We start from the raw sequence: 12,706 nt of genomic DNA, 5'->3' as shown, positions 1-12,706 counted from the left end.
TGCGCAAAGCCCAGCAGCTGTGGCCCCTGGAGCCAGTCTGTGAAAACTTCCACTCCAGGCTGCAGCCTTTTGGAGCACCCCATGCTGATGTCACCAGTTCCCTCATCCCCTGAGTGTCTGAAGGTTTCGGTTGCCCTTCAAGTGTTTACAGACTAAACAATATAGGACTGAAATATGAGTGACAAAAGGCCTCCAAGCTCCCATGTTGCAGACACCTCTGCCTGGTTGCCATGAGTGTCCCAAAAAGGAGAAATCTCTCCCATCTCCCCGCCTGTGCCAACCAAACTCTCCCAGAAGAAATGACTGCCCTTCCCACCCCTGACTCCTACGGGGCTGAGGAACATCTCGCTCTCATCAGGCCCCTTCTCCCCCCTCCCCATGCCAATGGGAATCTGGGACCCAGAAAAGGATGCCCTTCAACCTACTCACCCTACCATGGGGCAGAAAATCATAGACTAGCCAGCTCCCCCGGAACCCTGGCTGATTTCAGGAAGTGCCCTACCTAAAAGAAGGGGGTCTCCTGGCAGCCACACTCCCAGGCCCTGGCTGCTCAGAACGCTGGGATTTGTGTCTGTGTCTGGCTTAGCCAATGTCTGGCCTCACACAACGAGCTCACCAGTGATTCCTGCTGGACACACAGGAGTCTGCACCCTCCCTTCCTGGCATGGCTGCCGGGCGGGACACAAAGAGCAGAACTCAAAACTTTTTGCACTGTCCAGCAGACAACACGGTGGGGGAGACGCAAGCTGCAGAGGCATTGGCTATGGCGCTCCTTTGTTCACCACTTCCACCCTCACCGTTATTACTGGCAACAACATGTGTGGTCAGTAGTACCTAGAAACCTGACCCAGGCCATTGTGCCAGGCACTGCACATACCCAGAGCAGTGAGTTTGTGCCTTCTTCTGGCAGCCTCAGCCCCCTTTTGCCCCAGGGCACTATGTGCCAAACCTCCTCTCTTGAAAACCCACTTCTGGAAGCTCCCAAAGGCAAATCCATGTCAGTATTGTACCAGCTCTTCTCCCACTCTGCCACGCTTCCCGTTGCCTCCCCCAAGGTATTGCCAGTTAGCATTACCCTCTGGGGGCTCCGAGGGTATCCTGTCTGGGGCAGGCACTGTGCGTCTTTGTGCCTCATGCTGCCAGTGTGTTACAAACAGGCCCACGTGGCTGCCCACACTGCCCCCTCCCCCACCAGGCCCACTCAGTCCCCTGCACAGCGGCTGAAGAGCTCTGGGGAAATCTAGCCAAATCCTATGAACATGTTGGAGACGGCCTTGAATGCACCCAATGGCTAAGATGCGTTTAATTAGTAACTATCTGACTAAATCTAGTAGAATTCATATAGTAATTAAATGTTAATTGATTAATAAAAATATATTTACTGAAGACTGTCACCAAGTTGTCAACATTCAATAAATACATTCATAATTAATTTGAATATTATTAACATAAAACGATTTTAATATCTAAATTAAATCTGTAATGGAGCCACCATCATAATATCTTGCCTTCCTCAAAGCTGTAATGCTTTAGTGCTGCCTTATGCTATACACGCACAGCCCACTACAACTACAATGGGAAACAGCCGGAGTTGCACAGGTAAGCACTCAAAACCCAGCAAATGCTAAAACCCTAAATGGCTCCAGGGACACCACTGTGTGTCTGTAAATCTGGGACCGTGATCTACCAACCACCTCTGTGAACAGCCAGAATCGGAGAGGACTTGCGAGATGGGGGTGCGATGTGGAAAAGGCAGTTCCTGGGACAGATGCCAGGCTGGCAGGCCCCTAGAAACATAGAGGATTTCCTTTTATTTCGACTGTAACTAAGCCAAGGCTCCGCATCTAGATTATCTTGTGCTGAGTTTAGTACTAGATATGTTCTGCAACTAGTTCTTTAAATACGGTTTTCAGTCTTTTCTGAATCCCGAGACCAAATCCAGCTAGTGGGGTGACTTGTGCAGAGTTCCCCAAAGAGAGAAACTGCCCCTAGAAGGGAGGGGGTTCTGACATCTCACCCTAGTCAGAGGCCATGATCAGAAGGGCATGGAAGAAGGGACCCTCTCTCAGACCATTTGTTGCGCACAAGGAAGTGGTTCTGACAAACACAAGGCAGGTGGCTATCAGCCGTACAGCCGTGGTTCTCAACCTTTCCAGACGACTCTGCTCCTTTCAGGAGTCAGGTTTGTCTTGCATACCCCCAGTTTCACCTCACTTAAAAATTGCTTGCCTACAAAATCAGGCATACAAATACAAAAGTGTCACAGCCACTAGTACTGAAAACTGCTGACTTTCTCATTTTTACTAGATAGTTATGAAATAAATCCACTGGAATATAAATATTGTACTTACATTTCCTCGTGATACTGAGCCTGTTTTTCACTTGTGAGCCTTGTCTGAAGCCCAGGCCCTGCTGCCCGGGGCTGAAGCATTTAACTCAGCTTTGCAGGGGCCTCCGGGCAGCTGCTCTGCTTGCCATCTCCTAATGCCAGCCCACCATTTGTGACCTCCCTAAACCAATCCCATGACCACCCGTGGGGCTGCGTACCCCAGGCTGAGAAACACTGATCTAGATGAGTGGAGTACCCCCTGGAAGACTGCTGAGTACACCCAGAGGCACATGTACCCCTGGTTGAGAACCGCGGCCACAGAGGACACACGGCGTTAGCGGGTGCAGGCACCAACCTCATCATGCATCCAGCAAACTCAGGCATGGTCCACCAGCCTGTGGCTTTGTACCTACTCTGTCCTTTGTTGCACGTCACAGGCCTAACGAACATCCTGCAGTTTTCTGGAGGCTTGGCCAAATCACAGGGCCAAATACCAGCCATGATTAGAGGCCTGGAGAGACTTCCGTAAGGCGAGAGAATGAACAGACTGGAGTTTTTACCCAAGGTGAAGAGGAATAGGAAAGGGGATATATTCGAGGGATACATAATAAAGAAGGCTGTAGAGGAAGTAGCGCACACACCTCTCTCATAAGACTAGGACAAGAGGACAGTCCACAGCACTCAAAGGCATCAGACTGAACACTGAAAAAAGAATTACTTATGGACACAACACAGATGACCTGTGGAACTCACCCCCACATGATATCATTGAGGCCAAGAGCCTAGCAGGACTCTAAAAAGGAGAGGACATTTGGATGGATGATGGGACTAGCCACAGTCACATTAAAGAGTTAAACTGCGCTGGGACTCCTGCTTCAGGGCGTCTGAAGGAACACGGAGATGGAGCATCTCCCTCAGCAGGACCCACAATCTAGTGTTCACACACAGGACAGTCCTGTGCCTTGAGCTCCTGTTTTACAGTCCAAGGCTCTTTCATCCTAATGAACTGCACTGAGGAGTGAGGGGTTCAGCCATTCTCAGACCAAGTCTCCTCTGAGGGTCAAGGGAGCCTGCATGGGAGAGGGCTAGCTGCCTTTTGTGACCTACAGGGTGGAGTTTGGTAACAGAAAGTACAGCACAGATAAACTATTCTGGGCAGGCGGGGTGCATTTCAACTACAGCTCCAAACAAGCCTCATGGAGGTCAGGTTAGGGTGCACCAGCCAGGGGCATTGAGCTTTATCTCCCAGACTTTCCCTGCTGTGCACGTCCTACTCCCTTGGCATGTGGAATAATCCACTTGTGGCCTCACACGTGGATTGTGCCAGGAGAAGTGGGGTTACCGTAGCAGCTCTCCCTTACCAGAGTCTGTCACAGGGGGCCACAGGGCAGGGGGCTGCAGGTACCATTTTGGTCAGAGTTAGACAAAAGAGTGCATCCTGCAGCACTGCCAGCCTGGGACAGTCTGCCCCTCTCCTGCCAGCCAGAGACATGAACAGCCACATGTTGCCCACCTTCCCCTCTTCCCCTCAGAAACAGGAGTCCATTTGCTTGCTGCAGGAGAGTCGGCGACATGTTTAGGGCGAACATTCCCCCCACTCCCCTTCCTCTCTCGTTTAAGTGGAATCAATTGTGCCATTTCTGCTTTGCTTTTCAAAAGCAATTACTTTCATGTCATTTCTATAGACATTCACAGAGAGTGAGCGAGCGAGGGCTTGATTATCCATCCCCACCCTCGTCCTGTGGCTTCCACAGCGGCGAAGTATTAAATTCAATGAGGTGTCTATGGGGCTGCAATGGTTTCAGGTCAGAGATGCTATGGAAAGCTGAATGCTGCTGTATATGTAAATGGATATATTAAAACCACTGATGTCAACTTGCAATGCTCATCTCCTCTGCTCTCGGGTGATCAAAGCTGATTGCTGAGGCAATTACTGCAAAGGGAAGGAAAATCACGGCCTCCTGCTCATCCCTGAGCTGCTGGAGTTTAATTGCTTAGTGTAGCTGAAGCTGCAGCTCCATCTCCCTTGTGCACACACACTCACACACACGCACACATACACGTGCAAGCGTTTCACACAATACACACAGGAATGCTCAGTTTTGGTGAAGCAAGGACAATGAGAAGCACCCCAAACACACGGAGACCACAGCATGAAAAATAGCCATGTTTTAAAACGAATAAGCCACGACGGCAGGCAAGCAACCAGAGCCGCAATGCAGGGGGGAACCAGAGCCGCAAAACACAAGCTCACAGCAGCAGCCTCTCTCAGGCTCTACCCCTTGGATCCAGAGTCACCGGAACACAGAGCCCTTTCATAAACGGTCGAAAATTAGGCCTCCCAAAACCATGTGAAGTAGGTCAGAGTCACTACCGAAGGAGAAGCGTGAGGCACTGCCAGTGTCCCACCCCCGTGAGTCCTGACTCCCAGCCCTGCTATCGAAGCACTAGATCACATTTACACTTGCTTCAGCAAAGGGTGCAGCTCCGTCAGTGCTGAGGACAGTTTAACGGCAAGCAGAGGGCACAGACCATGTTCAGCACCACTGCAGAAAGTGTGAGTAGAGCGGAGCCATGCAGCTGCAGCAGTGTGTCCACCCAGTGTCACAAATGGGAAGCTTTCCGAAGGTCCGTCTACACTGCAGTGCGAGGTGTGACTGCGGCACGGGCAGATAGGCCTGAGCTAGCTGTGACCTAGGCAGCTCGAATGGCAGAAGCAGGGGCTGCGCAAACCTATCCAGGACCCTGGCTGTGTGCTTGTGTAACCCATGCCTGCTTGCAGGGGCGGCCGGTTTGTATAGCTTTTGGTGGTGCCCATCCACCCCCCCCCCCACCTGCCGAAGGCTCTGGGAAGGAGTTTGGGTGCAGGAGGGATGCGGGGTGCAGGCTCGAGGAGGGAGTTTGGGTGCAGGAGGGGTGAGGGGTCAGGGTCTGGGATGGCATTTGGGTGCAGGAGGGGGTGCGGGCTCTGGGAGGGAGTTTGGGTGTGAGAGGGGCTGTGGGGTGCAGGCTCTGGGAGGGAATCTGGGTGCGGGTTCTGGTCTGGGGCAGGGGGTAGTTGGGGTGCAGGAGAGGGTGAGGGGTGCAGTGCTTACCTCGGGTGGCTCCCTAAAGTGACTGGCACACCTCTGGTAGCGGCTCCTAGACGGGGGGAGGGGAGGGGAGTCTCTGCGGGTGGCTGCCCGCAGGCACGGCCCCTGCAGCACCCACTGGCCACAGTTCCTGGCCAATGGGAGCTGTGGAGTCGGCGCTCTGGGCAGGGGCAGCGCGCAGAGACATCCCCACCTCCCCTGGGGCCACTGGGATGTGCTGACTGCTTCTGGGAGCAGCATGGAGTGAGGCCGGGCAGCTCACTCCGCTGTGCTGCCGGTGAGGCCGGGGGCCCTGGGCCCTTTTAAATTGGCCGGGGGTTGCAGGTGGGGCCGGGGAGAGACCCGGCCCCGAACATTGGTGGAGCCGGGCACCCAGGCCCTGAATATTCCTGGAGCACAGGCACCACGGGCCCATTGAACTCGCCGCCCCTGCCTGCTTGGTGTGGCACCTAGACTATCTAGAGATTGGTGAGTCTGCTGCAGCCTTGGCTAAGAGACCTGTGGCTTGTAGCTCCCATGCAGTAGAGGCTCATATACTAAGCTTCAGCGGACCCAGGTTCGATCCTGCCCGCCACCAACCAGGGTCTGTCGGCGTTACGCTTGAATGGCTAGGCCATGCTGCCTTGGCTTCAAAGCTACTGTTATTTGAGCTCGCTAGATCAAAGTTAGCTCGAGTATGTCTATACATGCTGCACTCACACCTCTGACTGCAGTGTAGACATACTGAGTGCCGACCAGGCCTTAGGGCTTGTCTACAGTGTGGACTACAGGGGTGTGAACTGCAGAAACCACAAAGTGGTGTGCTCTCACTGCCCCACGTGGACACTACTGGTGTGAAATAAAAGGCACCTAGTTTGCATTAATATAGTCCCAGTTCATGCCAGCAGCGTGTACACGGGACACTGTGGTGCACTCTGCAGGTCACTCCACGATAGTCCACACTGTGGCGCCACAGAGGTTTAGTCTAAGCGCTTGTCCACCCAGGGAGGTAGTGCAGAGGGAGCGAGGGTGTGAACTCAAAGCAAGCAGGCTCCCCCGCAGTCACTCCCTGGGGGGTACTCACACAGCGCACAAGGAGTGCCTCCGGGGGTTTAGCTTCCCACTTGGCCAAAGTGCTCTCAGCCAATGTGCACCAAGGCACTGTGCGCAGCCAGAGTCCACACAGGAACTACTGCGGAGCAGTGCGTGCGCCGGCTGCTGCTGGCTTCTCCCTGCGTAGAGAGACCCTAAGCCTCCTGGAACCCACTTCACACGCGGTTAGTTCAAACTACGTATACCAGTTAAGCAGTATAAAAAACTGAGGAGAAGAATCCAGTGCCCAGTTAAACTATGCACACAGACACAGTATGCACCCAGTGGCTGGTGCGTGCGCACACACACACAGGCTGACTGCTGAACACACACACACACACACAGGCTGACTGCTGAACACACACACACACACACACACAGACACACACACAGGCTGACTGCTGAACACACACACACACACACACAGGCTGACTGCTGAACACACACAGACACACACACACACACACACACAGGCTGACTGCTGAACACACAGACACACACACACACACGCACACACAGGCTGACTGCTGAACACACACACACACACACACACAGGCTGACTGCTGAACACACACAGACGCACACACAGGCTGACTGCTGAACACACACACACACACACAGACACACACAGGCTGACTGCTGAACACACACACACACACACAGGCTGACTGCTGAACACACACAGACACACACACACACACACAGGCTGACTGCTGAACACACACACACGCACACACACACACAGGCTGACTGCTGAACACACACACACACAGAGGCTGACTGCTGAACACACACACACACACAGACACACACACACAGGCTGACTGCTGAACACACACACACGCACACACAGGCTGACTGCTGAACACACACACACACACAGACACAGAGGCTGACTGCTGAACACACACACGCACACACACACACACAGGCTGACTGCTGAACACACACGCACACACACACACACAGGCTGACTGCTGAACACACACGCACACACACACACACACAGGCTGACTGCTGAACACACACACACACACACACACAGGCTGACTGCTGAACACACAGACACACAGGCTGACTGCTGAACACACAGACACACACGCACACACACAGGCTGACTGCTGAACACACACACACACACACACAGAGGCTGACTGCTGAACACACACACAGACACACACACACAGGCTGACTGCTGAACACACACAGACACACACACACACAGGCTGACTGCTGAACACACACACGCACACACACACAGACACAGACACAGAGGCTGACTGCTGAACACACACACACACACACACAGACACACAGGCTGACTGCTGAACACACACACGCACACAGAGGCTGACTGCTGAACACACAGACACACACACAGACACACACACACAGGCTGACTGCTGAACACACACACACAGACACACAGGCTGACTGCTGAACACACACACAGACACACACACACACACACACAGGCTGACTGCTGAACACACACACACACACACAGACACACACACACACAGACACACAGGCTGACTGCTGAACACACACACACACACGCACACAGAGGCTGACTGCTGAACACACAGACCCACACACACACAGACACACACACACAGGCTGACTGCTGAACACACACACACACACACACACAGGCTGACTGCTGAACACACACACACACACACAGACACAGACACAGAGGCTGACTGCTGAACACACACACACACACACACAGACACAGACACAGAGGCTGACTGCTGAACACACACACACACACACACACAGGCTGACTGCTGAACACACACACGCACACACACAGACACACAGGCTGACTGCTGAACACACACACGCACACACACAGACACAGAGGCTGACTGCTGAACACACACACACACAGAGGCTGACTGCTGAACACACACACACACACAGACACACACACACAGGCTGACTGCTGAACACACACACACGCACACACAGGCTGACTGCTGAACACACACACACACACAGACACAGAGGCTGACTGCTGAACACACACACGCACACACACACACACAGGCTGACTGCTGAACACACACGCACACACACACACACAGGCTGACTGCTGAACACACACGCACACACACACACACACAGGCTGACTGCTGAACACACACACACACACACACACAGGCTGACTGCTGAACACACAGACACACAGGCTGACTGCTGAACACACAGACACACACGCACACACACAGGCTGACTGCTGAACACACACACACACACACACAGAGGCTGACTGCTGAACACACACACAGACACACACACACAGGCTGACTGCTGAACACACACAGACACACACACACACAGGCTGACTGCTGAACACACACACGCACACACACACAGACACAGACACAGAGGCTGACTGCTGAACACACACACACACACACACAGACACACAGGCTGACTGCTGAACACACACACGCACACAGAGGCTGACTGCTGAACACACAGACACACACACAGACACACACACACAGGCTGACTGCTGAACACACACACACAGACACACAGGCTGACTGCTGAACACACACACACACACACACACACACACACACAGGCTGACTGCTGAACACACACACACACACACAGACACACACACACACAGACACACAGGCTGACTGCTGAACACACACACACACACGCACACAGAGGCTGACTGCTGAACACACAGACCCACACACACACAGACACACACACACAGGCTGACTGCTGAACACACACACACACACACACACAGGCTGACTGCTGAACACACACACACACACACAGACACAGACACAGAGGCTGACTGCTGAACACACACACACACACACACAGACACAGACACAGAGGCTGACTGCTGAACACACACACACACACACACACAGGCTGACTGCTGAACACACACACGCACACACACAGACACACAGGCTGACTGCTGAACACACACACGCACACACACAGACACAGAGGCTGACTGCTGAACACACACACACACGCACACACACAGAGGCTGACTGCTGAACACACAGACACACACACACAGACACAGACACAGAGGCTGACTGCTGAACACACAGACACACACACACACACAGGCTGACTGCTGAACACACACACGCACACACACACAGACACAGACACAGAGGCTGACTGCTGAACACACACACACACACACACACACACAGGCTGACTGCTGAACACACACACACACACACACAGACACAGAGGCTGACTGCTGAACACACACACACACACACACACACACAGAGGCTGACTGCTGAACACACAGACACACACACACACAGGCTGACTGCAGAGTATGAATTCCTGATTTCTAGTTCTCTGTTACACAGGAATGTATCTAATTTCTGCATGTTGATGCACTAAGCCTTGGAGAGCACTGTATCCTAAAATCCATGTGATATCCGTGTGCATTGGTTATCGAGGAGGAGTGAGCTCTGCACTGCATGTTTGCACATGGTCTGAGGAGGAGCTACCTGGTACATACTAACCAAAGGTCTATGACCAAAGTGATGTACTAAGGTCATTAAAACACAGAGAAAAGACACCAAAGACCCTACCTTTGTGGGTGTGGGAAGAATATGACTTTGGCAGGACGTCATTCCAAAGACAATCAACTGCCGTGTGTGGATGAAGGACTTTTGGGAGAACAAAAGATATCTGAGCTATACAAACTGGGCCAGTTCTAGTATTCCGGAGTCTGGTCTCAGACTATGCCATGCTGAAATGCTAATGTAAACTGGCCCTTATGAAGAGTCTGTAAGATTGTAGCTACACTCACATTTTCTTTAATATCTTCTGCTGTTGCATGGTGCGGATGTTTTACCACAGCGACATCTAACTCCGCTCAGAGAAGGTCACAATGTCAGCATGGTAAAAATGCTTGTGCCCCATCTACACTAGCATTGCTGCTGATGGAGATAATGCAAAAGTGGGGAGTTACAGAATTGAGCCCCTTTAAGGCCTTGTCCACATGAGGAAGTTGCACTAATTTAATTTGGTTTTTACTTATAGTGAAGCAAACCCTGTGTGGATCCAGTCTGAAATAAGAGTGCCCACATAGGGGTCTGTACAAGTTTAACTAAAATGATTTAAAAATCCGATTTAACTTAAAGTGATGCAACTTTCTCATGTAGACAAGGCCTAAGAAATAGGAGTTGTGGTTAATAAAGGACTTGAGCTCAGACCTGGATGTGAGCCTCAAGTGACAAACTGGGAGGAACACACAGTTGTACACGTGCGCACACACTTTCGTCTACACTGAGAAAAGGAATGGTGTCCGAGAATGTGATAGCAAACACATTTTCAAACACTCCTTAGTGCCATCTACAGACTGTGATGGACATGGAGCTGCTGTAGAATAATTTACTAATCCTGTATGTTGGCCTGGTTATTGGGATGTTTGCTGTATGAATATATTGGGTTAAATTAACAGGACTCTTGGGAAACAAGCAGAAAGGCAACACAGTGGCTCCCAATAAGATCCCCCTCAGCAAACACACAAAAGCTGTTAATGGGAAAGCCACTCCCACTGAGCCAACCAGACTGGCTTGGGCAAAGAGGGCCAACAGCTGGGAATGGAGAAGAACAAACAGCTTTGGCTGACGAAGAAGTGACACTCTCTCTAGGGCGCAGTAGCTGTTGGGGAACTGTTCAGATAGAGATTGGCACCCACTGGGTGTCCGAAGAAACTTGGCCCGCTGGGCCTGCCAGCACAGGATGGCAATAACCCTTCTGATGAGATAGACAGGCTGTTTTTAAATGCTCTCTAAATGCTTTGTTCCTACTGCTAAAATAATCCATGCTGTGGTTTAAGCAGGCTTGCTGGTCCCTGTCGCCCCACTGCTTCCAGACGCCCGAAGGGAAGGGCTGCAGGTGTCAGACCTAAGTCAGACATGGTGGATAAGCCTGGTGGATACACTGGATGCGTGCAAGAATGGCATGATTCCACCCCCGCAGATATAAAGGCCCAAGGCCTGACACTGGAGGAGGCATATACAGAGAGACGGTGGGAGGGTAAGCGGGGGCAGAGACGTGGCTTGCCCTGTACCATACAAACAATGGCATCAATATGTATAAGAGGCGTGACCTGGATATGTTCAGCCCTGGGGTGGGGGGGCGCCCTCATTTTCCCAAGGGACACACATGCACAGAATCAAAAGGGTTCTAGTTTGGATGGTGGGGATCAACCAAAGGGCTTTCTGCATCGTGAGGCAATTCTTTCTGAGACGGAGTGTCGGGCCAGGGAGCCTGATGCCTCTATCAGTTACTTGGGGGTTCATCGCAGTACCTCCTGGATGAGAATGAAGCTGCACCCGTGGGAGGCAAATCAGGCCCTACGAGTTTATGTTCTGCTTCATTCTGTGATTTTCTCCAATACATTTTGCTCTATTTCAATGCCTGCACTGAGCTGAGTGACTGTCAGTGAGGACAGTCCCTGCCAGGAGCCAGGCGCAGAAGGAAAATGCACTTGGAGTAGAGATGATGGGCAGAGCAGAGGGGAAGGAGTCACAACCCCTTCCTCAAAAGCTACTCCACAGAAGCTGGTTGTGGAGAGGGGAGATGCTCCAACTGCCCCGGTCATGTATCAGAAGCCAGCAGTCAAGCCCCAGCACTGAGTATTTGCAAAATAATAAATGGATCTTTTTGTTTCCCTGCTGGCTTTGAGCCACAGCCAGGAGAGCTGGAATGGCCTTTTCCTTGCTGGTTAGGGCTGAGATTCTGCCACTGCCACGTGACTCTAGCTGGTGTGAGACTCCCTCTAAAGCCCTGGGGCTGGCACCCCTGGAGGACCATGCCCTTCTTTAGTGGCAGACATGCACAGAGCCCTCCCTGCTGCACTGGATGGGTTTGCCAGGCTCGTGCCAAGCCTCCTGCTGGAGCTGGATTTGCAGTGGAATGATGTGATTCTCTTTTACAAGCTGCCTGCTCTTTTCATTTAGCTCAGAGCCCCTCCCCCACCGCTGCTGCTGGTTTTATTCAATTCAACACTTGAGGGAACTGCAGATGAAACGGCTGAATCTAAATTGCCAGCGACAGAGCTATTCCCTCCCTGACCTGCCCAGCCAGAGTCCTTGTGCACACGGCCTCTCAGGCAGCCCTGTGTCACTGGAGCAGCACTAGCAGGCACACCAAGAAGATCCCAAAGGCCCCATTATTTGCTTCTCAC

The 12,706-nt window shown here is 52.3% G+C and overlaps 1 protein-coding gene across 1 annotated transcript in view; it reads right to left on the bottom strand.

Moving 5' to 3' along the window:
• Nucleotides 1-12,706, bottom strand: part of PMFBP1 (polyamine modulated factor 1 binding protein 1) — a 356,891-nt gene that overhangs the window by 123,061 nt on the left and 221,124 nt on the right. The gene's annotated exons all lie outside the window — the stretch shown is intronic.

Source organism: Chelonia mydas, chromosome 12, assembly GCF_015237465.2.
Source record: "Chelonia mydas isolate rCheMyd1 chromosome 12, rCheMyd1.pri.v2, whole genome shotgun sequence".
In the NCBI taxonomy this organism is placed as follows: Eukaryota; Metazoa; Chordata; order Testudines; family Cheloniidae; genus Chelonia; species Chelonia mydas.
Note: the sequence above shows the minus strand (reverse complement) of the source record. Positions and strands in the feature narration are given on the sequence as shown.